Here is a 27,082-nt window from a genome sequence, read left to right as displayed (position 1 = left end):
CATTTAATCATTCTTTCACCAACTGGTCCTCAAGAGACTTTGGTATTTTTTGCTCATTCGAGCATCTGGGCGTTATATGGTGAACCCGTCATCCCATGTAGCCGGTCCCGTGTTGATTTGCAATAAATCATCATTTCGGTAAAATTAGGGTTTTGAATCCAGAGCTCTGCAGAAACGTGATTCTGTGCAGATTCGAACACTCTGATAATTTTATGTTGATTGCATGATTGATATTCATATTTATTTTGCTCGACTCGGCAGTCAGTAACTTAAATTAACATTTTATTTGGTCCATATACCAACAATTCATCAAAAGAACAACATTTGTTCAAACTAGCAATATTTGCTCGAACTAGCAATATTCGCTCGAACCGGCAATATTTACTCAATTAGCAATATTCGCTCAGACTAGCAATATTTGCTCAAATCAAAGAATATTGGTTCAACTATCAATATTCAACAATTTAGCAACACCGTTTTGCTCGTCTTAGGTTATAATGATACCTCGTCTCAGCAGACACATTAAATTCATGAGTTTCGAAACATTTGCTAATCATGTTCAACTCAACGCTACATGGACTCATCGTCCCATAAAGTCAGCAACTGACTTCACAATCACGAGATTTCAATCGTGTCACATGGGGGAATATTAACTAGGGTTTTGGACTGGCGGTCTACGGCACGTGTGTTCACCTACGATGAGAATGTGAGCAAGTCGTGCAATCAGTTGGAAGAGTCAGCAAAGTAGTGGGTGGAAAGTTAACCAAGTCTCCGCACGATGAGTAATTGGTTTTAACATGATTTCCCCATTTCCCATTCTCTGATTCCAGCAACTGTCACACTTCATGGGATCATGGTGTTTTCAACTCCGGCATTATAAAATGTCCCTGAATCCTGATTGAAAAAACAGAGGTTTTTCGAACAATCGAACAACATTCTCCAAAACGAGCAATTTCTCATCAAAGTTCATATAGACAATCTTTTGTCTACACGAACTCACAGAAATTACTCTCAATTGAGAAAAATTCAATCATTCAGAGCATTTTCATACTGAATTCACAACACACCTACAATCTCATATCACCATTGATCTCACGCATTTCTCAGCTTTCCTCCTACAGATCAACCCATCCTCTCTTGTGACCGAATTGACTCTGGAACGACCATTGTTCTTGGTTTAGGCCGGGGTCTTACAGGTTGATCCCTCGAACTTAAAACACTCCCTTCTTACATTGTATCTATGTGAGGTTCAACATTTCGCTCGGTTCAAGGAGTCTCCACACGGTCGACTCTTCAATTCCGTAAAAACCAGCAAATCGTTTTTCCCGACTCACATCCACCAGGAACTTTCGTTACCATATTTTATTCTCCATCTGTTATACATCATATATTTAATCTCCTTTATAAAAACGAGAAAAAAATTAAAATGAGATGTTTTGTCCTTAAATCCATCACAGGGATGACACCTCAAATATATGTATACATGAAAATAATGGAAAAATTAATTTAATTATGACAATATACTGCATTTTAGTTAACCGGAAAGGAATATTTGTTCCTTGGAAAAACAAAAATCAAGACACGGAGACTATAAGTAAAAGATGGGTTTGATGAGAAAAAGTACAGAACCGGAGAAGAAAACAACAAGGTGGACTGGAGATAACATTTCGCGGGAATACTAAGTCGTGTAAGTTTCAAGATACTTTGATTTTAATTTTCCAGTAATCTTTGAAAAACCAACGATATGTAACATCTTTAATGAACAGTGTCCATGACTTTTGCATAAAATGTACAGTGACTGTTACTATTTGATGTATATCAACCAAGGAGAAGTCAATGGATCGCATTGGTAGTTTATAAACTCAGACAAACCAAATGTCAAGGATGAGGGAAGGAAGTCAGAAAATATCAAATAAGGAACGACATCGACGAGAAATATATGACCCAGAGTATGCAATGAACAATGAGGCGTAAACATACTTGGAATCCTTGAACCGAGATGAGACGAGATGAAACAAATGGTTCTCTTGCCAGAATTTAGACTTGGGCACCCTTTTGGGCGGTCTAAGTCTAAGGCTGACAAGGGGACAACGTAACTTATCGAGGCTGCTGAAGAATATCGTGAGGAATTGATGCGACGGTGTCGAAGAGAGAATATCGATATTCCTTTGAGGAGGAATATGAAAGAAAATCCATGCTTCGATGCATCATTTGTATGTGGAATTATTGATGATTCGGGAAGAGAATGAGGAATGCGTCGAAACCATGCAATGGAAAGGACATGGGATCATATTGGAATGGAATCACTAGAGCATATGGATAATGAACACAAGATGATAGTCCCGGCGATCGAGGAATAATTTCTGAGAGGATATAATTATATTTACTGCTCATCAGATGAAGATTCAACATAATGGTCTGAACACAATACAAGCAGTATCACAAACTACCAATCTTTGGGATCGATTTTTTTTTTACAATTTAAGGTAAAAAAAATGATTAACGAGGAATTTTTATCAAAGCTATTAAGTCTAAAGAATATTGTGAGGAATTATTAAACTATTACTAATTGTAACCGAATTTATAATTATTTGGATTAAGATTTTCATGGCTACAAGCTCCCATGGGTCGAATTAAGCCTCATAATGTGTGATAATTATTAAAATCATTATAACCAAAAATTATTCCGACTCATGCCGCGCCGTTACGGTACATGTTATTTCTAGTTATCCAACACTATAACTAGAGTTTCTCATTTACGTTAATTAGTGAATTGTGACAAACAGTTAGATGATTCTAAAGAATGATTTTATACATTTCTTAGTCAATGTGACATCTGTTAGAGCACTGCTCGGTCGAGCTCGCAAGTTTTGTTATCTCAAACTTGTGTTCAGATGTACAAGACTATATCTTAATTTTTAGTCTATTAAACTCAAGTTTTGAACTAGGTATAAAAGTTGGTAGTTCAGTATCAGACATCACTGAATAACCCTCGAAGATTGAAGATCGATGAAGATATTTGGAGAACTTCATCAACAAAGAGGTATGTGAAGACTGAATCATTCTATTCACTCACATGCATTACTGTTTTGTCTTTATGAGACTATGTCGTATGACTTTTAATAGATTTAGTATTGCAAACAAGAAATTTCGAGTCAAGCTTTAAACATGTCAAAATATGATTTAAGAAATATATGTTCATTGATCCTTAGAAATCCTAGTTCAAAAAATATTCTTGTTCAAAAACCATTTTTGTGTTATATGGATCATTTAAAATCGTCCAAGCAGTGATATTTTGTATCTATGGCAAATGGAAATATTTCAACATTAAAAGAGAGTGTATCAGAACTACTGAAATCTGGACTCAGGATAGGTTGACGAACCATCTCGCTAACCATGGATATTTGAAGTTTTGGATTATAGGTGGGTTCACGAACCTAGTTCGTGAACCGTAGAGTTCTGAATGGGACAGTTCATGAAACCAGTTCATGAATATTAGTGATCTGAAATTATAAAATAACTAACAGTTCACAAACCGTCGACATCTGTGTTCGGGAATAGTTGAACAGTTCACGAACCGTGGCGCCCTGAATTAATGAACTTGATAATAGCTCAGAAACGATTTTACAAACAGTCCAAGTACGTATTGGAAGATGCTCAAATACTATTTTTATAAATATGTTTAGCATTGCTACGAATATCATAAATACCAGTAAGATATCTATGATTACTAAAACACCTTGTGTATGTGCATCATGATTCAAGTCTTAAGTGTGTAAATGAACACAACAATAAAAAGACTTATTCAAATGGGAAATTTTATCCTCGATACTTCTGTGTCCTAGTTGATCGCTAGAGTTCCTATATTTACTTAGGTTTTCCTCTGAGAAAATAATTAGGTCTACGACTGAAAGACTTTACTTAGGGATTCATGAAGCCATGTACGACTATCTTTACCTTGATAGTTTGTGTATCCTGGTCGTATTTTTTATGTTATCGAGGTTTTAGTAATCTCTTTCAGGAACGAGATAGATAGAAATCGCAAAGTTCTCTTTGTCTCGGACTTTGTGATTTCTCAAGATAGATGTCCGAAAACTATTTTTAATTAATTCACGATTGTTATTGAGAGATAATTAAGAATCCAGGATTCTCAGCTAACCCAGTGTAAGTGTTCCAGGTTTATGAGGTTTGCTATCTTTTATATTGCAAACATATTTTCAAGCCTTGACCTATTCGAACTAAATAGAAATCAAATAGGCTTATATGTTTAAGGCACATTGGTACCAAAAGTCTTCACTTAGGCTGAAGCAACTCTTAGGCTGTAAAGGACGTCATCTAAGAGAATCAATTACGTAGAGGCTCGCGAGGTTCAAGAAACGTAAGGAGCACCGCTGTAGTTGAATTTCTTGGAGGGTGAATTCGGTATCAACTACATGCTAGTCCTAAGTCTGATAGTAGGACAATGTCTGCATCGGATTAATATAGTTAAGTGTTCAAATCTGGAAGAGGTCCCGGGGTATTCTACAGTTGTTGTTTCCTCATTGATAAAAATTCTGGTATCTTGTATGTTTTTCTTTTATATATTATACTGTTTATCTTTATAATAGGAATTACAAAAGTAGTACATACTCAATTTTAGTAGATAACCCATATTAATTGTGATCGATAACGAGATGCGTTCTTGTAGAATTCTTATCTTGGAAGATATATAACAAGTTTCATAATTGACATAATTCCGATTTCATTATTTGGATACGACTAAATTGATCTTGGATAATGGTTTTCGATATCGTCCAATTACTCTTTAGTCTAGAATTTCTGGTTAAGTAGAGATAGAGATATTAATTATCAAGGATCATTAAGTTAGTTTACTTGCAATTTTATTAGATTTTCTTCATACAGGTTGCCGAACAGAAAAAGTTGGTGATGTGCTTGATACCTTCTGTTAGAGCACTGCTCGGTCGAACTCTCAAGCGTTGCTATCTCAAGCTTGTTTGTCAAGTTTAGTTGTCAAAACTATAAGTTTTGATTTCTAGTCTACTTATAGCTAAGTCTCGTATTATGATAGAAAGTGTAGTTGAGCATTAGACTTCACGGCGTTCAACGATTGAAAACGAAGAACTACTAAGGGGAGCTTGTGGAACTTCATCAACAAAAGGTATATGGAGACTTGAACTCATCTATCACTGAAAAGTTTATATACTCTATCTCCTATTTGTGACAAAAATCGTATTACTATATAGACTTCGATTATACACATTTGATATTCGAGCTGAGTTTAACTCGCTTACATATTTCTCGAAATATGTGTTGGTAAGCTTTGCTTTAACCAAGTTCATATTATATTCTTGACGAAAGTAAAAATATGATCATGTGAAAATCGCCTTGTAACATCTTACATGATTTGTGTAAGACAATCATTTGATGTAGACTCGGAATATTTCGTATTGATCATTCGATCACTTGAAAATTGCTTTGAAGCTAATAGTTTGTGTGAGACAGCTATTCCCGTCTTCTAAGAATGTTTCAATGATTGAAATGGGAGTTTAGAACGATTAACCATGATTGGATATAAACACAGTATGCATACTTGCATATGTGTAGTACAAGACCGGCAATCTAGTATGCATACCCGTATGCGTACTGGTTGGTCAAGTGAAGTCCGGGAGATACAGTATGTATACCCTGTATGCGTACTGGCGAAATTAGTTGAAGTCCAGGAACCTTGGTATGTGTACCCGTACGCACACTATATTCAACTGAGTTCGGATGTGAACGACGGTATGCGTACCCATTCGGATACTGGAGAACACAATCCAAGTCCGGCTACTTAGGTATGCGTATCTGTTTGCATACTTGAGTAGGTTATGTTCCAAAATCAGTTTGTTCATGAAATAATACATTTATATAATAAGGAATTCAATATTTTTCAAACCGTGGCTATAATGTTCATGAATCGATTCAAGTGAATCAAAATCGATCTTGCTTCAATTGTGTCTTGTATACTTCTATGAGAATATAAACAATTGAACAACTCTAGAACTAGTTTCATTTGAGTCATTTGAACTAGTTATGGTTAAGATGAATATGGTTGATATGAAAGTGCTCATATGACTAACTTCGGTTAACTATTGTTGAGCCAACAAAGGTGTACACGTTTAGGTGCGTTACTCATATCTAAATGAAGTCACTTTTCATTTGTGTGTAACAAGCTAAGTTCGATCTAACGATTGAAAGATATTAGCTTGAGTCTAATTAGGTTTTCATCTAATGGTAAATATTGAATGCTTTGTTACCAAGGTAGCATTGATTGCAAACCCTGATTTGAAGACTATATAAGGGAGAACTCTAGCAACTGGGAAACCTAATCCCCACACCTCTTGTGTGATACTAGTTGCGACTAGAGTCGATTCTCCTTTAACCTTAGGTTTTTTCCAAAACCCTATAGGTTAACGACTTGCAGACTTCATTGGGATTGTGAAGCCAGACCCAACTATTTTCTTTGTAGTTGCATGTTCTGATCTTGCTGTTTTCTATCGTGATCGAATACTATCTTCTCTAAGATTGGATCGAGATTTAATCTCCGATAGTCAAGATAAAAAGTAGTCACAAACATCCCCATCTCATCGTTTGTGATTCCACAATATCTTGTTTCGCTACCATACGATTAAGATTATTGTGAGGTGATTGATATTTCTAGGATGTTCTTCGGGAATAAGTCCAGTATACCAATTGGTTCATGTTCACCTTTATTTATCAAAATACGGAACGAAACTCATATTTATATCTGTGGGAGACAAATTTATCTATTCAATAGACTTTTCTGTGTGAGACAGATTGGTTTATCAAGTCTTCGACTTTAGGTCGTAGAAAATCTTAGTTGTGGGTGAGATCAGCTAAAAGAATCAAGTGCGCAGAATCCGGTGTGGTTTTAGAGGCGTAAGGAACGCGACTGTACCTTGATCAGTGTGAGATTAGTTAGGGCTCAACTACATTCCAGTCTGAAGTTAACTTGGAGTAGGCTAGTGTCTGTAGCGGCTTAATACAGTGTGGTTTTCAAATCTGGACTAGGTCCCGAGGTTTTCCTGCATTTGCGGTTTCCTCGTTAACAAATTTCTGGTGTCCGTGTTATTTCTTTTCCGCATTATATTTGTTTATATAATTGAAATATCACAGGTTTTGCGTATGCTCAATCAATTTTGAATCCAACCTTTGGTTGTTGATTAAATTGATTGACACTTGGATATTGGTTTTTGATACAATCCAAGTTATTTCTTTTATTCAATCGGGCTCGCAAATTCCTATTTGTTTGATTGCAGATTGAATTGAGAAAAGATATAACTCTTTGATATACTTTTTTTTTAAGATTGAGTCTAACTGTCTAGTTAATTTTCTTGAAAGTATATTGGAGTTAGTCCATACAGATTGCTAAGCTAAATATTGGGTGTAGTTGTTATACCCTCGCTTTTTCACCCTCCCCTTTTTAACATCTACCATAGAAATTGGGAGTTTCATGTCCGCACATGGAGCAATTCTTCCAAGATGTGTATAAATGTTTATTTATGATACATATAATGAGATTAGTTGGAGAATGAAAGAATATGGTGGCAATGTGCTAGACAAAGATGTGTTGTAGCAATATAGAATAATTTTGGATAAACCTAATAAGGTTTTGCATGTGATCAGACCACTTGCACATCGAGAAGACAAATCACTTGTACATAGAGAAGACATTCAAAGCTTTAGCTTGGTTATTAAATAATAACCTTAAACCAGAGACAATACACTCTCCAACTGCTTCACAAGTTGCAACAGATTTAGTTGAAGGAGATCCGTATGGAAAACCTAGAGAACGAGATATTATAGTACGAACTACGACTAGAAAATTATTATATTTATGAAACAACATATTTCTATGATCCTATACGGTATCCCTTTTTGCTACCATATGAGAGTTATGGATGGGTTCAAATATTATGGATAAAAGGGGTACAAAGTTTGCATGCCTAAAGTAATACTCATATATATATATATATTCAAATGTTTAACAACTTTAGTTTATAATTTAACTTATGGAGATTATATTTATCACCAATGACACAAATAATCAATTATATGCCGATGTTATTGTTTGAAAAATCCGAAGCAATGACACATAATTTTTTCTTCGAGGTGAATGACTACCAAAACATAATGTTGCGGATAATTGGGTAAAAAATGATTCGTCTAAACTTAGATGGCTATGAAACCATCAAGATGAGATAAGAGCTAAATAACATCATGTCAACAAGATGTACGAAGTGCGTACGAAACCAATGCACGTAAACTAATCGATAATGAATATCAAAAGTTTTGTTGTTTTCTCAAATCAAGTTGAAACTGTGAAACCAATGTGTGATTTCAAAAAGAAAAAAAAATGAAACAAGTTACGTATTTGATAATGTCTAAATCCTTGGAATTTTGATTCTATTTTGATATGAAATCTTGGTCTAAATAAAAATAATTAATTCCTCATACATGGGCAAGCCTCGTAACAGTGGTATCAGGATGCAATGGCAATGATACAAAAGTATCGGAAGCTTGATTAACTTTTTATAATGACTTGCAATCCATTTTGGGATGAAATAGTGGCTTATCTATGATCGAGTCTATCCACATTGGGTACACCTGATTTTGCTACAAGGGTGTTCAATGTCAAACTTAAAGAGTTGGAGGCATATTTTTACGGAGTCAATATTTGGAAGAGCAGTAGTCCAGGTTCACGGGGTTGAGTTTCAAAAAATAGGTCTACCTAATGTCCATATGTTGATAATTTTGTAAGCATGCGACAAGTTATAAGGTTCAAATGCTTATGATCACATAGTTACCATAGAACTCCATGATCCAGTTGAAGAGCACCAATTGTATAATTGTGCGAAGAAATGGATGAGTCATGTAAGTGTAAGAGAGGATTCCCCAAACATTTTCCCAAGTATGATGTACAAGGAAAAGGCGCAAACCCTATTTATCATAGACGAGATGAAGGAAAACGTATCCAAATGAGTAACACAGATAAAAGGTTTGTTGTGCCTTACAATCCTTGTCTTCCTCATAAATACGATTTTCACACCAACATGAAATCTTTTAGTAGTGAAGAGAGTTTACATGTATACAAGGGTCCGGACTATTTTTCTTTTCAAGTGCAGTCAGGAGACAATAGTGAGATAACGAAGTATATTAATGCACCGTGATATGTTATCAAAAGGAAATGTGGAGGATCTTTATCTTTACTGTACACTGTGAATTTCCAGAACTGTTGGGATAAAAAAATAGGATGGAAAATAAAACGAAGTACACATAAGGCTATCGGGAGGTTTATACAATACCCCAAGCTGCAGGACACATGTGGTTCTTAAGGTACATTCTTGACCATGTAAAGGTATAAAATATTTTGATGATTTATAATTAATTAATCGAAAAACATGATGGATATTCAAGAGATATCCAAAGAAACTAGGGATCTTAGAGAATGATCATAATGTGAGATCAACTTTGGCTGAAGCAGCAACAATCAAAATATTATATGCTTTGATAAGAAAATTTGCCTATATCTTGTTATTTTGTAATCCGCCAGGAGAGAGGGAATCATGGGATGCAATTTTTCAACAATATGGTCAAATATTACTCGAGTTCAAGTAATACAAAATCAATTATGTATCGTGATATTTTGGCAGTTATAAAAAAAATTGTGATACTGCGATAAAGACACCCGTGTCATGAATTGCTTCTACTATACTACCCCTAAGAGAACTACACATTTAAGGTTTAAGCTTAGTGAAATTGACGACAACATTAATGTGTCGTATGACTACATAACATGATTAAGCTAAACTTGTGAGACAGGCAACTGTGCTTATGTGCGATGAAGCTACAACGACACATCACTGTTCTTTGGAGGCATTTGATCAAACAATGATAGACATAACAAAGAGTGATGAACCATTTGGTGACAAGATTCTTATCACGAGAAATGATTTGCATCAAGTGATACTGGTGATTCCACGAAGTACAAGAGGAAAAACAATTGATGCACGTCTTAGTAGGTACATGTTTAAGATAAATATACTCTATATTGTTGCGATAATTAAGACTAAATATAGTTGAAACTATAATAATTAAATTTGAAGTTAATGATCAATATCGTTGGATCACATAACGTTATTACCATATCACTATTCTGGGAGAAAGTACATGTTTTACATATGAAGAAAAATATACCTGAAGTTGGGCATGCATTTTATTCAGAGTTTTTGATTCATGTTGGTGATGGAGATGAACCTTGCGTGACTAATTATATGATAACGTTTCCAGAAAGATAGTCGTACAACAAGTTAATGATGATTTAATTTCTTCACTTATAAATGCAACATTTACAGAATTATTGGAGAATACCTGAAATAAAAACTACATAGTCAACGTGGCACTGATTGAATCAGTGAACGAGAACGTCGAGAAAATTAATTTACTCATTTGATTCCGGGAAGAGATTATGATTTACTCATTTGACAATAATACTTACGATACCAACTGTGACAGACCAGAAAATTTTCACTTCAGTCGGGTCGAGATCCGACCCAACTGGCAAGCACAAACCTCCAGTTACGTGACTCTGATGAAACACGGTTTGAATTTTTTATTTTTAGTTTTTCTCTTAAAAAGATACAAATCAATAGTATTTTTCTAAAGGTAGAAGACAACTACTTACAAAGAAAAAAACACATAAATATGCTTAACATGGATCAACTAGTTCACAAATTGAAACCAGCAAAATATATTTAAACAACTACCATTCAAGTTAAATCAAAAGTTTTATTAAAATTGTTTCCAACTACGGATGCCGCAAACTTGTAAAGTTGAATGACAGTTTCATGTAAAACTCCTTGGACTGTTTAAATGTTGCATTTCTTGAGCATCATATTCTCTGATTTTTGTTTAGAGTTTATAGTTTCGAGCAACAGTACTTGAACAATATTGTTCTAGGGGATTATCATCGCGCATTTAAAACTGAATCTCGGTGCACATGTTATGTTGTTGATGAATCTAGATGCAGAGAACAATTTTATGCATAAGTAATGGGTTAATTATCAAAGAGTTTTATCGAATTGTATGGACGGTATGGTTATTAGTGGAAGTTTCATAGGTATATGATGCCACCAGATTCACCTTAGAATCTAAACCTGTCATATAAAAAAGTTTACGCAAAAAAATTTCAACCCGTATGTGTTTCTCCTTTACAGTGAACAAAGCGTAAGGGCAGACAATCAGAAACACATGTATTTTTTTTCCCTGAACATGTACTTCATCCATGGTCAATTATACTATTCATTTTCAAGAGGATTTTCAAGTAGTAACAAGAAAATATTAGTGGCCAAGGATGGCGTTGAAAAAAAGATAGAATGTTTATGAAAGATGTTGCATACAAAAAAGTCTTAATATCTAAGAAAAATTAAGTTTAGCATACATACATGTAAAAAGATCGTGACAATACACATTATTAATGTAAATGGATATTTCTGATGGAAAAATAATTGATTGGAAAAGCTGATTTCAGTATTAACATTTTTTGTATAAATAAATATTTCTGATGAAAATATCATGGAATGAAAGTTTTGGTTTAGTTGGAACAGAATGGCAAACGCATCGCGTGCACATTTAAAATAATTGATGCACGTTAAGACTAAATATATTTTTTAACTATAATAATTAATTTTTAACTTAATGATCAATGACATTGGATCATATAACGTTATTACTAGATCACCTTTGTGGGAGAAAGTACATATTTTGCATCTGAAGAAAAATATACTTGAAGTTGGGTGTGCAACTTATTCTGAATTTTGATTCGTATGGTGATGGGGATAAACCTTGCGTGACTAATTATATGATAAAGGTTCCGGATGAGATGTTCATACAATGGGTTAGTGATGATTCAACGTCTTCGCTTATAGATGTAACATTTACAGACTTGTTGGACAATACCATAGATAAAGACTACATGGTCAATATGGCACTGATTCCATCATTGAAAGAGTACGTTGAGAAACTTAATGATCGAGTGATTAGCATATTTCCTGGGAATAGATTATACTCTACTCATTTGATTCTAGTGACAATGATACTAACAATCTTTACTAGTAAGAATACTTAAAAAATATTGTTCCAGGGGGTTATCGTTGCAAATTAAAAAGTGAAATTCGGTGCACCTATTGTGTTGTTAAGGAATCTAGATGCAAAGAAAAAATTATGTAGCATACCAGGTTAATTATCAAAGAGTTTTTCTCGAATTGTGTGAAATACTACAGTTATTTGTATGAGTTTTATAGGTATAGGATGCCATTAGATCCATCTGAGAATTTAAACCTACCATATAAAAAATTTACGCATACAACTTCCGATGCGTATATGTTTTTCCTTTACAGTGAATAAAGCACAAATGCAGACTATCGAAAATACATGTATATTTTCCCGTGAAACTATATTCCAGCCATGATCAAGTACTATACTTTTCTCTTTCAAGAGGAGTATCAAGTAGTAACAAAAATATATTACTGACCAAGGGTAGTTTGAACAAAAATAGGGAAAGTTTACGAAAAATGTTTGTATACAAAAAAAATATTTATGTCTTAAAAAAATATAGTTTCCCATATATACATGTAAAACGATACGTACGAATACACATTATTGATGTATATGGATATCTCTGACCCAAAAATAATTGAATGAAAATTTTGATTCAATTGTAACAATCTTTTTATAAATAAGATGGAAAAATTACGGAATGGAAGTTTTGGTTTAGTTGGAACAAAATGACAAACGCATCCCCCATGTGTTTAGAATAATACTTTTGAAGGCTTCATGATAGAAAATTTATTTCAGGGATGACTAACATCATTGTAAAGAAAAGATTTTCCATGAGTTATTTCCGTAATTTTTTTTAATGATAATTAGATGAAAACAGTTCATTGTCATCCATTATTGACAATCTCTTATATCAAAGGTCTGCCATTCGATCTTTCTCAGTTTGACAAGATTAACATTAACTTGTAAGGGGGTATATACATGAAAAGTGAACTCAAAAAAATTATCGTGTTGAAGCATTGAGTCGTAGGTCCTAACAAATTCCAAAAGCAGATAACTACAGTTTGCAGTTGGGTGTTGAAATTTCTTTTGAGTAATGTTCAATGTTTGCTTTTTAGACTTTCAAAGTTGCTTCTGTAGCATAGTGGTAGTGCGTTCCCTTCGTAAGGGAAAGGTCGTGAGTTCAATCCTCACCAAGAGCTAGTTATTTTTTCTTTCTTTCTGATTCACATCTGACCATAGATTTTTAGTTTATCATTTTTTCTTTAAAAGTGAATGTTTTTTACTTCCACCATTGAGTTTTTCTCCATATATTTTGATTTGCAAAATTATTAGTTTGAAAAATCTTTTGAGAAACATTTGCAATACCTAGTGCATGAGTGTCGTTATAGCTAGGAAGGATTTTGTGAATTTTCTTTTAGTGACTACACATAGAATAGCAAAGTCAACCATGTACAACACATGAACATCCATATAATAAAGTCTGCATAAATCATATGTGTTCTAATCAAAACTAAATATTTCGTCATTTTAGATATATTAACACATTTTATTTCTCAGGTTGCACCATTATTTTAGGGTTCCTTTTTTTCCACCATGCAAATGTTTAATCGACCGTCGCCTAGTTCAATCCATTACTTAGCCTAATGTTTGCTCAAATCCAACCCATAACTATTCACCATTCAGTCAATATGGATTAAAAGGTATAGAGTTTTGTTTTTTGAAATTATTTGTTCCCAATATTAATTAATTTAGTTCTCCGTCTTCTCTCTTCTTCTTTACTAAAACACTGGGAGCCTTGAAATCAAAAAGATAAAAACTCATTTATCTCACAAACTAAACAATAGGACCAATTAAATGATAATTCAGAAAGTAATCTACAGAAGAAACCGTAATATTTGTCGATCCTCAAAATATAGCTTGTAACCAATAACAAAACTTATAAAATCCTCAAATTATTAAAAATTAATTGTTGAGTTGATCGAATTAATTTTAGTTTAATGTTTGATTCCTCAGAGTAATCTTCAAGTTCATTTGGTTTAGGAACTTCAACTGATGCATAGCAGGAAACTAAAAATTCGATGTTTACAGACGCACTAATTTGGTTATCATATAAAGTAGATTTTGATCGAAGATGATAATTGTACTTAAGTTTATGCGAGGACACACGTACGTGCATTATATATATAGGGTACTTTTACTAATAAAAATAATAATATATGATAACCAATATCTAAGGGGGGACCTCACGTCTGTGCATTAAGGTTGTACACGTGATATACATAGAGTTTCACCTATCAGGTGCAAGTAATCAAACAAATCGTTTTCTTTATTAGGGAGAGGTGCACATAATTTTGGTACACATGTGCAAGGGTCTATGTGGGTTTTTGGTTATCATTCTTTATTAATAATATTTCTAGTACGAACAAGGCCCCTCATCTCCGTGCATTAAGGTAACACACGTAATCTATGTAGAATCATATGTATCTAATACATAAAATCCAGATTATAATGTTTTATTTGATTAGAGAAAGGTGCATCTGCTTTTGGTATATAGGCGTAGGGGTCTATGTGGCGCTCACCAAGAATGCATGTATGTACATACGTTGGGGGGCACCGATGGTACTATTCATCATCTTCTACGTTGGGGGTTCCCATGGAACCACCTATACCTCTATTTCACATCCTTAGAGCAACCACAGCCATGAGACGGACCAAATACCAAAAGTAAGACTAAAAACCAAAAAAATTTGGTATTCTGGGTGTTCAAGCGCAGTGGTAGAACACCAAATTTGGTGAAGCGTAACTTATACACACGCCCGATGTCAGACGGAAATTATATTCACGTTTGTTGATTAGGCGGCTTTATATTATGCGTTTGAGTGAAACGTAGGTATAATGCGCGTTTGATTGAGGCGTAGGTATAATTAACGCCGGATATGGGACGGGGATGGAAAGTGCGTCTACAGGGACGGGGATTAAAAGTGCGTCCCATTCATACGGAGATATAAAGTGCGTATGTTTCGGGCGTTAATGGCTTATGCGTCTGGGTGAGACGTTTATACAAGATGCGTTTCGATGGGGCGTGCACAGAAATAGCGTTTGTGTGGGGCGCTTTTAGAAAGAGCGTCTGAATATATACTTCTTCTATCCTCTTCTCCTCCTCTTTTTACATAACCTACGTTTTTACAGAAGAAAAAAAAACGACGAAACCTAAGTAAAAATCTAGCGAAATAACACACTGTAACATGATTGATAGAATACAATAATTCTAATTTGTCACCTGTAGTAGTTCACTCAAATCCATTAAACATGTATTGTTGTTGCTCACACAAGGGGAGATACAAAATTTTAAACAGTTCTGTGATATAGACGGTGTATGTAGTGAGATTCAATGGTAAGCAGTATCCTCCCTCTATTGTTTTTTAACTCGATGATATCTGCTGATTTGCAGGTTGATAGCAAGAAGAAAGATAAGGTGGCTCTTACTTCCATGGTAGGGTGTTTATTATCCAATGTTTATGGGTAACCGTACCTTGTTTCTTGTGTTTTTGTACTCGATTCAATAATCTCTGTGTAGTATCATATTTTGTTTAAATTGCACTTGCTCCCCCAGACGCTCATAAAACATGCGTCTCATACAGACGATCATTCTACGTGCGCCCAATACAGACGGTCGTCATACATGCGCCTAGCTCATACGCTCGTAAAACATGCGTCTCTGTGAGACGTTCATAATACATGCGTCTTCGACAGACGGTCATAATACATCCGCCCAGACCGGGCGTTTTTAATAACTGCGCCCAACCCAGGCGTGTTTAATAACTGCGCCTGGTATGGGGCGTAGGTTTTATCTACGTATAGCCCGGCGGTGTTTATAATAACGCTTAACTAATACGCCCACTATACTTCCGTCCCAATATCATACGTTATTTATACATACGCCCCATGTGAAGCGCTCATTATACTTCCGTCTGAAATCATACGCCCACTATACTTTCGTCCCACTATTGATGTTTTTAGTCTGGGTTGGCGACCACATTTGGTCGCAAACCCTAATAAACCAGACTAAATATGGTTTTAGTCCGTTACATTACGGATGAATTAGGGACCAAATTTGGGTATAGTCCCCAAATTTGGTCACGACCGTGGTTGCTCTTATCCATATATCCATAAATCAGAATTCGATAGCTACGAAATGTCGAGGGCTGAACTAGTATAAAAAAAAATATTTGTTCATTTTGAAAAAAACTCTACGAGTTGACTGATTAAAAAGTAATGAAAAAGATGTTGTGTGTGGTGAAAATAATTAGGGCCCTTACTTTATGCATGTTTTTTGGAGATTACAACCATGAATAAGGTTGTATCTGACAACCCAAAGTTTTCACAATATGTTGGGTGATAGAAGAACTTCCTGGAATATTGAACCAAACAACCATGGAAAAAGGACAGTGTATATGAAGATGTATGATATATTCAAGTTATTAATTACCAAAAAACAAGTGTTGTGTACATCAGGGAGGATTAAAGAAATCTCTGCTTTTGTCTGAAGGAAATCTATCAAGAATTTCTAAACAAAACAACTTGATTTTTGGGATAACTTGTAGTTTCCAAAGACTTCTGAGAATCCCATCCGGTTGGTAAGATTGAAAAGAGCATGGATTTCTGATAACATTGACATAAATTTAACAGACAACTCACTATTCTTCGTTAAAGTCTACACCATATAATCATTCTTAATCATTCTTACGAGAACTAAGTCTAACTAGATTTTCCCGGTAACATCTTCATGAAAAATATTTTTCAAGAGAGGAAAGTTCGAGTTCCAGGAGATGATAGACGCCGCCTAAAGTTTGATAAAGTCAACTTGTGGTGATGTATGGTCTATCCTGACTTCACGGGATAACTTAGAATTTGTACCATCTTCAGGTAGAGTTTTTCCTCCCTCAATTAAGGCAGGCAAACATTTTTAAATTATCAACATAGTTCCATTAGCCTCTTGTAGTGACTTTTCTCCCCCTGATTAAAGTTAGAGAACTTTAAAAATTTTCAACTTTACTCATGCCAATTTCTAGAAGCGAGATATTGTGTCAACTTCTAGTGGAATTCTCGATCACAACAAAAAATTTTCCATTCACGGCGGTTTCTGTATTTCGACAAAACTATATCGAAAACATATGCATGCGCGAGACAAGATAGGACATATGGCTTATCTTCTCCTCCTAACGTCGAGATTATTATTTGATATGCAAATCAATATAAATAAGACATTACTTATATAAATTTTTAAATACCTTATAACAACATATGGCGAATTAAGAGCAACATATATATGCTTAGACGACCAATGAGTTAAAACACATAAATATGATATGTAAAGTTGTTGCCCCCAAAAATAACTTTCGATAATCAACTTCATAAACTAAGATGGATACAATGGACCTTTGATGCATTCCACATGACAATTGAGCTAATAAAACTTCATCAAGATTCGCGGTTACACCAGTTGTAAGATTAGTTTCTTAAGAATCTACGCTCAGAAATAGGCACATCCTTACCGTATATGATCTACTTGGATAAAGGGTCCTCTCAACTTATAAACATGCATATAGGATAAGAACTATTAAAAAAAAAACAATTTTGTTTATTGATTTTATAATATTTTATTGGAACCGGTGTAATCAGTTTAAAATAAACAATATTGTTTTATTTCCATTGCTATACCTGAAGGTTTATGGGAAAATGGATTTAGCCTCTCTTATTACTGTGGACCCATGTTATTCTAGTAAACAAAAACTCTAGCTAATCATTGATAATTCACGTCCCCACATCTTAGTGTCTAATGATCAGTCAAAATTTAATCTCAAATATAAACCTTAATTATCTTAGCTTAATTAATCATGCAAGTAGTTTTCTTCTTTTCGTCACTAAAGCTTTTTGTTCCGTATTATTTTCCTCATCCAAATCCATTAGGGGGATATGTGTAAATTAGACATTGAAAAATTACCTAAAATAAGGAAAATCTAATACTAAAAATCTATCAAAATTTTCCAAGGCCTATACATAGGTCCCTGATTCTTGTTTGATCATGCATATTATTAACGGTTAATGTATTATAAAAAGGCCTGATTCTTGTTTCATCAAATAAACTTCTGATGAGTAATGAAGAATTGATGATTGAAGGAAGTGTTGGTGATATAAAAAATAAGAAAGAAAAATAGCACCTGCAGATCAATAATGTACAATGAGTTAGGAGAATTCACTTTCAGCTTGATTCTAACGGTAGTAGCATATCGAAGATAAGGGAGGAACTTTGGATTTATCGATTCCATGGGTAATTATATTTCGTAATTTGTGAAGAAAGATGGACCCCAATAGATTGATTAATGCTACAAATCTAAGGGTAATATAGGAATAAACATTTGGTGTTTAGCACTATAATTTTGTTTTACGGAAACATTTGTAAAACCAATAGAAAAGTTATACACCAAGTGAAAAAACAGACAACTCATTGATACTTATCTTATATACGGGTATATAAGTTAAGAGAGTGGATAAGGGTTCTATATTCTAAGTCCTGGTACAGTTTATCTAATTGTCGTTGGGAAATCTAATAGTCTAAAACTGTATACAACAATTCAGAAACATAGGGTTTTCAAGAGAACACACACATTCCGTCAGGGGCGGATGTATGACTGGACTAGCCCCTAGCCAAATTTCTTTTGCTTACTTAGGTATGAAATTCAAGCACAATCATACTCAAGCCCAGATAGACCTATTGCCAAGCCAGGGTAAGAGTTAAGTTAAGTCCGTTTTATGCGAAAAGAAGAAACAAATTTTCTTTCTTTCTCTTAGTTTAAGCGAGAGAGAAAGAGAGAAAGAAAGGAAATAAGATTTCATTTAAGGAGCACAAGGTTTTCTACTTTTCTTTATTTTAGGTTACAATCTATAGGGAGCTTTGTAGAGAGTAGACTATGAGTAAATGAGGTTCTATATAAGAATAGTAATTTAGATTGTGTAATCGTGCTTCCGGAGATCTTTTTATAGGTAATGCTGCCTGGGCGCTTTCACGTTAATCAGAAAAGCGCCTTAAAAAACTTTACCGCCTACCCCAATCTTGAATCCTAGTTCCGTCACTGCATTCCGATTATGAAATCCTAATGTTCGCTATGCTCTTTTATACGAATAACAAATTTATCCATGAGCTTGGGTGTTACAAAACTAGTTACTGATTAAAATTTATAAATTTTTGTTCGATCAAATATCGAGTTTCCCACAATCAAATTCTGCCCTCTTAAGAACTATGCCGGCTAGATAAGGTGACCAAAGTTTGTCTCTAATAAATTTGCTCACCGTTCCCCTCCCTTCCTGTATAACACCCACAATGTAAGCTGTAGTTATAAGTTCAAAGCTTCTCCATCTTCTCTCTTTGGCGTACTTATCTAAACCTTCCTTGATGTTATTATACCCTTCTTTCTCATTAGGCGCATTTCGTAATAAGGCTCGACTGAGGCACCTAGCTAGAGTAACACCGTCCTCTAATGCCGCATTCCCACCTTGAGCTATGTCTGGAGTCATAGGATGGAGAGCGTCTCCAGCTACGCAAACATTTTCCTTGCTGATGTTGCCGAATAAGATATTTAATGGCGATCTAAACCTCAACGGTGAAGAGGCAATACTTTCGTTATGGGTTTTTTCAATTGCATCTATCACTTGTTTCGGTGCTTTACCAAGCTTCTTCACGATGTATTGCTTTATTTCTGCAGGGTCCTCTTCAATTGCTTCACCTGCTGCTTAAATCCAGGAAGAGAATCTCAGTGCCCAAAAAGTGATTTTGTGTCTAATTAAAATTAGTTATGAACAAACAATGGCTTACACGGTAGGGTTGACGTAACATGTGTAAAGAACCAATAGACTGCTTTTGTTGAGAGGCAGGAGACCTGCGCGACAACCATCGCCAAAGAATTGCAAGAACGTGGGATCAAAGCTGTGACCCTCGCTCTCTTTGAACACAACATGACCACGCGTTGCTGATCGTCCAGCCGAAAGAGGCTCTTGAAGTCCTAGCCATTTTGCTACAATTGAATTCACTCCGTCACACCCAATCAAGACCTAAAAATTGGAATTCATTTTTTGATTTCTATGTAGTGGAAGTTAATACATACATTTCGTCACATGTAAAAGTGAAACTGGCACAGTTGAAGTACCTTAGTCTTGACGACAGAGCCATCTGCTAAATGAATCAGTTTAAAATACCCCTGTTCTTCTATCGAAACAACCTTGGAACAGAATCTAACGGTGCCATGGGGAAGTTCATTTGCTAGTGTTTCAAGCAAAACCGTTCTCCCTACACAGCGAACCTCATGTCCTTGTGGCCTACATTACCAGTACCCATTACAGTCAGCAAAAACGTAAGACGGTATATAGTTTGAACTATTTTTGTCAATCTACCCTTAGTTCGGAAGAGTGAAAATTCATACTCACATATTCGGTTGAGGATTCGAAAACGATCTCAGTGGGCTCGAAATCCCGGAAATCATAGAAGTAGCCACTGATCTGCAATAGAACAAAACTGTCTCAAGAGTTAGTTGGGTAGAGTTCCATAGCTCACAGATCATCTTATAAGCGAACCGCCGCGTACGATAAACAAAGTAAAGTCACACACCCTCGAAGTAGGATATGTTGTTCTCTTAGGGTATCACCAATACCAAGAGCATCTAAAGCCTTCCAAGCGTTAGTGAATGTTCCAAATGCAAATCCTGTTACCCTCAAATTCTCCCATGATTCCAACACCATACTTTTCAAACCCATCCTATTATAACAAAATACATGGTAACAAGTTAGAATTCATGTTTTATCTCATTGATTAACCTGAAGACGGAAGAATATTATTCTATCTCCATCCACACTAAATTGTTTAGCTAGTGACTGATTAAATAACAACATCATCTCTGACTGAAATCGGTTCTTAAACAGGAATAATTGTTTAAATTATCAACAAGAAATATTTTTGAACACATTTATTGTGAATTAAGCATCGTATATGTGAAAGTCATGCTTCAAAAAAAGAAAGAAAAAAAAGTACATATGAAAGTTTAGTTTTTAAGATCATAACCTGTGTAGTCCTAAAGCAGTAGCAAGTCCCGCAACCCCAGCGCCAACAATAACGATATCTTCTTCTATAGATCATCTGATGATCCATTATGAATTCTAGTAGCTTTCTTTCTTTTTATGCTCACTGTCACTCTTATTCTTTTCAGTTTCTCTGAACCTTTTTTAATTCCGAAAACTAAATCCGGTTTATGCTATGTGAACATTGTGCTAAGTGGATGACCCACCGGTTTCCACGTTTCTTGTGGGACCCGCACAAAATACAACACCAAGACACATACACGGTTGATGTGTCGCATGTATACGGATGCTTATCCAGTAGATAATGGTTATCCAGTTTAGTACCTCATCTATATATATGTACTCCTCTGTTTTAGTAGAGAATGAATAAGAAACGAAAAGGGAACTGAATTCCCGCATTCTCCATTCCACTTTCTTCTTCTTTACTTTAAGATAATAATAACTGTGAGCATTAATTAATTAGTTAACCTTATACCCACATCAAAATGTTGGTGTACCTAAATTACCAGCAGCTTAACGTTTGAATTAGTGTCTTGAACCCGATAAGTAATGCTAATTACAAAACTTTATCAGCACGAATTGCTCTGTGGTGATTGGTATGGGGCTGACGATGCGGAAAATGATAATTCTCTTCGACTTTTGCATATTTAATTTAACTATGTCTAAGTAGTTTTATGCATATAATTTTAATGTTGTTTCCTATTTTGATTAGGACTTGTTAAACAGAAAGTTAGATATTTTGCCGTTTTTTATGTGTTATTTGGAGCACTGGCAATATACGGTATGTGAAGAGATATCCAAAAATAGGTACGTATTAGCAACGTCTCATACGATTTTCGAATTTAGCCAAATTTAGCCAAATTTGATGTTATTCGATTTCCGAATTTATCCAAATTTGAGTTTTGTAGAAGTTTTGTTATTTTCCTCTTTAACCAACCAACGTAAGGTTTTTCTGCGTCCTTTTGGATGGCGTAGAGAGTAAAAAATTCCTTTATTGGTACACCCATGATTTTTATGGTGTTAATTGTTTTAATATCGACAGAGCGAGGAATTTTTGCATCATGGGCGATAGCGAAATTTTAATATTCCTTTGCTATAGTGATCTCCAGAATTCAAAGTCGTTCCACCTAAAGGGTCGGAATGCGATTAAAAAAGGACACAGGGTTAACATGGTTAGTCAATCTCTGTCAGCGGTCTTTGAAATGACCTACAGTTGATATTGAGACGATTTCTTTTAAGATACAAAGAACATGTCCATATTTCAACTCTGATAAATTAATATTTCGTCGACCCTGATAGACGAAATTGGAGATTTGTCGGTGTTATGTGAGAACCGTGTATATTACATTTTTGAATGTTTTCTTCCTTATTTTCACCATTGATTTTTGTGGTAAATAGTTCGGCTTAATTTCTGGAGAAGATATATGCACCGTATAAAATGTTGTGGTGAGCAATAAGGAGAGATGCATATTTTGTGCCCTTATATGTTCCCGCTAGATTTACGGCACGCATCATATGCACCAATTATATGCATAGACAAGCTTTAAAGAGCTAGTGCTTAATTTGCACTTTGTATATGTTGTGCCAACAACACCGAGTGCTGCAAATGTTCACTGCGCCTCGTAGATATACAAACGTCGAACGTAATGGGTGTTGAATTTTTGTAAATGATATTTAGAGTTAATATCATGTTTTCTCGTTGCCTGAGGTATTACCTAAAATCATGAATTTGGTGAATTAAATTTGCAGTAGTACCTATGCAAATAAGTCTATCTTTGGCAAAGAAGGAAAATACAATTGTGGTAGGCATATTTGAATATGGGAACCACAATATTTCTCGGGTTTAAGAACCTGATGAGCACCGTACCACTAGAAGTGGAATAATACGGGATGGTAGCATAGTGATTGGTCTGAATAAGCCATATTTGAGCCTGGAAGAGCTCTGCTATCGCTGTGACATGAAAGACACGTTATGTGCATTTGAAATGTTGTTCATTGTGTTTGATCTCCATCGGTCGTCTTGGCAGGACTGGTACAGATATTGAGATAGTGTTTATGGTCACAAAATTCGTTCACAGTTTACTGTTAATTTTACATGCCAATGTAAATTCTAAAAATTAACCAGCTGGACAGTAAACGAGAGAGGAAACCTGATCAGTTACCTCTCCTGGGTTGCGTGTTATTATTTTTTTCTGCACCCAGTTGCTCATTTGATAGGTTGAGTCTTGCAGAACTGAATGTTCTGTTGATGAGACATCCCGCCTAAGGATCAGGGGGAGAATCGTCGACGACACTGGTTAAATCCAATTGTGTCTCATCTAAATTGTCACACCGAGAGATGCATGAGGTGTTGGAGATTACTCTGTTGCTAGGTTTAGCAAGAGTACGCTTGCTTGATTCGGCATATATTAAAGTCCTTGCAAGGCTTGCCATGGAATCACAGAGATTGTTTCGTCTAGAAATATGCTTAGAAGCATAGACGAAAGCCTCTTGTATGAGGTATGCCAATCTAATCAGATAACTCCCATATTCTCTTTGAGTAATGAGTTGATATCTCTCCTGACGAGGAGCACATCCATAAAAGTTGCGTTGATATCTTTTGAGAAAGAATATCTGCATATTGAAGTTTGGTACCAATGGATTAGGATATCCTCGCACTCTAGAGAATGTTGTAAGATCGTTATTAACTGATTATTAACTGGTCGTCGATAATATTCTGAGTAGCTACTGAAATCGATGTGGAAGGATATCCCCACCTTTGCAAAGGAATTGTCGACAAAGTTTATATGATTGGCAGACATGGACCTTAGTTCATATTGAAGTGTTTTCTCCCTTGTGTACGCTCTTGAAACTTAGTCTTAGCATCAGTCACAAATTTGATGCTTGTGTGAAAGCGTAGTGAGAAAACTAATTGAGGTCGCTTGTTATGCAGCGCCACCCCTTGAAAGTGAGTTTCCACAGACACTAACTAGCTTGATGGAAGTATGGTCTGGTAGTCATAAATGACTCTATATCTCACTTGGTGGTAACTGTGTATCTATACTCATATAGATTTTAAATGAAACTCTTGTTAGTCATCCGTTGATGTTGTATCATCCTAGTAATGCTTTGGGCATTGATGGTGAGCACATTTGATGTTCTTGTGCACTTTGAACTTATTACTCATGTAACCATTGTCATGTTTTTCTATTTGAGAAGTGCTATATTCCACTGTTGTTAGTACTCTATTATAAGATTTGCAAATTTGATGAGAAAGTTTTCCCACCATTTGGGGGAGAAAAGGCTATCGCCTGAAAAACGGCGTGAAGTATCTGGTTTGCACAAAGATAAACCAGGATGTATCTCATATTGATGTTTTCATCACTGAAAGACATGCCGAAGATTTGACATCTTCAGAGATTGCAAATCAAATTGCTTCCTTGAGAAGCTGTAAATGTAGTAGCAAGTGTGTCACTTAGAACACACCTTGAGCGTGGATGACTAGTTGACTTGAAATATTCTGCACCTCTTAAAAGGAAGAGCCAGTCACAATCGTTGAAAGATAATGCTCTCAAAGAGACTATCAGTGGAAGATCTAATTTCTCTGAGTATAGTTCTCCTAATAAGAGAATGTCTATGCGAAGGCTATGAAACCTCAAAATGAGAGGACTTCCATAAGGCATGAATGCAACAGAGAAATTTGCGATCGTAATCCAATGATTGTTGATGACATAGTCAAAGTATCCACTGATACTACCGTAAGTGTTGTTGGTTTAAACCACTCTCTATGGGAATGTCATCAAAGGTATGATTGGTTAAACCTGGAGAGACCAAAGCAGAATAACAAAAATGCATAAATTTGGTATTGCAACCTGAACACTCGATAATGTGAGCTACTCTTGGCCACAAACGGGTGTTTGCAGTTCCGACATCCGATAATGTAACCCCTAGTGGCTACAGGTGTGTGTATGTGCATAGTGAGAAAAGTAAATTCAACTAATGGCACAAAGTCTTTTACAGGAACCTAAGATGGATTGCTTTATATTCCCTGTTATGGATGCAACTACCTTTTTGGTATTTGTCTGGTAGTCTTTTAAGGACTCGATGTGCATCTAGTGGATGTGGTTACTTCGGATCTGTATGAAAGACTAGATACAGAAAACTGCATATAAATTCCTGAAGTTTTTAACTAGCAGTTGAATCACCATGTCATATACATTTACTCAACAAGTACGAAAGTAATCAATCGTCTAAGTGAATGTTTATGTTATCCAGGGATATGTAAACCATCTTATATGCTCATAAATTGTGCATTTACTAGATTTGTTTATGCAACATCTACTTTATTGGAACTCCTGAAGAGTTCTCCAAACCACAAAAATGCTTAAAGTAGGAGTTCGAGATGAGAATCTAGGTAAAACAAGGTCTCAATTTGTGGATTTAGTATTTTAGCTAGAAGTCCATTAATTTCGTCAACCTTAAAGGTTTAGACATGTTTAAATGGACGAGCTTGCATAATTGCAGTCATTCGATCTCTTACTTACAAGATTGATCGATTTGCATCTCAACAAAGGAGATGTATCACTCTGTGGTTTGTATTATGCGAGAAATGTGTAAATGGTACATTAGCCGAAATATGCTATGTATAGATGATATTTGGTTTGTAGTACAAATCTAAGTCTAGTTCTAACCAGCACCAATATCGAGACATTGGTCCGAAGAAAGCTCCTTCATCTTCGTGGTACCATTAAGCTTGATCTTTTGCATGAAAGATCATTAGATGTCTCCCACAGAGAAAAACTAATCAGACTGTTTAAGTTTTCATTTTTGGAAGGTTTGTTAGAGCAGCTAAACATTTTCCTAGCTAATAGAAGAGGATACTTGTTTATCCTCCGATCAATTATGATTGTTCAGAAAAAGCTAGTTGAAAATAAAAGGCTGAAACTATCAGATGATCATTAAGAAATTGCACAGAGTAAAATCTGATCAAGTTTCTCAAGTAAAGGAAGTTGCTGAAGACATTCAAGGACGGTTCGTGGTCTCTATGCAATATCATCAGACACAATGGTCAACTGAGAAGGCTACTCATCAGGGGGAGTAAAGACTTTGAAGACTATGGATATGGGAATATTGGACATTACGCCGTGTACTCTTTTTCCTTAGTCAAGGTTTTGTCCCACTGGGTTTTCCTTGTCAAGGTTTTAACGAGGCATGCGAGTCCAGTGATATCCGCAGTTCAACATGTTGTAATCTTTTTCCTTCGTCTAGTTTTTGTCCCTTTGGGTTTTCCCAGGCAAGGTTTTAACGAGGCAATATCTGCGGGTTTATCATTGTTCTGAGAACTCATGTTTTCATATGTTCAGGTTTTTCCCTCTGGGTTTTCCTGGCGAGGTTTTTAATGAGATAACAATCTTAGAACAGTGATCACCATCTAAAAAGATGTATATCCATAGAGATTCTTGAGAAGCGGTATCTGATAATCTTGTTCAGGTTTTTACTACACAGTTTTTCCTGGAAAAGATTTTGGCGAAGAAGAATGCCCATCACCGTCAGCATTATATGAATTTCAGATGCTCAGGTTTTGTCCCAAGTGATTTTCCTGGTGCGCGCGTAGGTTTCATCCCAAGTGGTTTTCCTATCGCAATCTTGCCAAAAAAAGTATCTCATGGCAGTCATCAACCTCACTCCGAACTCAGGTTCTGACGAGGCAATGAATTTTTGTTCGGTTTTTGTCCCATGAAATTTTATCGACAACGATGCTACAATCCTAAAACGGTGGATCATCCAATGGGGAGTGCTATGTGAACATTGTGCTAAGTGGATGACCCTCCGGTTTCCACGTTTCTTGTGGGAC

General features: G+C 35.4%; 1 non-coding gene and 1 pseudogene across 1 annotated transcript; one reads left to right on the top strand and one right to left on the bottom strand.

Moving 5' to 3' along the window:
- Positions 1–13,247: 13,247 nt before the first annotated feature.
- Positions 13,248–13,319, top strand: TRNAT-CGU. The gene has a single exon. It is a non-coding gene; the product is annotated as a tRNA-Thr (tRNA).
- Positions 13,320–19,269: 5,950 nt separating this feature from the next.
- LOC113333815 lies at positions 19,270–21,377 on the bottom strand (annotated as a pseudogene).
- Between the last annotated feature and the right edge of the window lie 5,705 nt (positions 21,378–27,082).

This window comes from Papaver somniferum, chromosome 1, assembly GCF_003573695.1.
Source record: "Papaver somniferum cultivar HN1 chromosome 1, ASM357369v1, whole genome shotgun sequence".
NCBI classification, from domain to species: Eukaryota; Viridiplantae; Streptophyta; class Magnoliopsida; order Ranunculales; family Papaveraceae; genus Papaver; species Papaver somniferum.
Note: the sequence above shows the minus strand (reverse complement) of the source record. Positions and strands in the feature narration are given on the sequence as shown.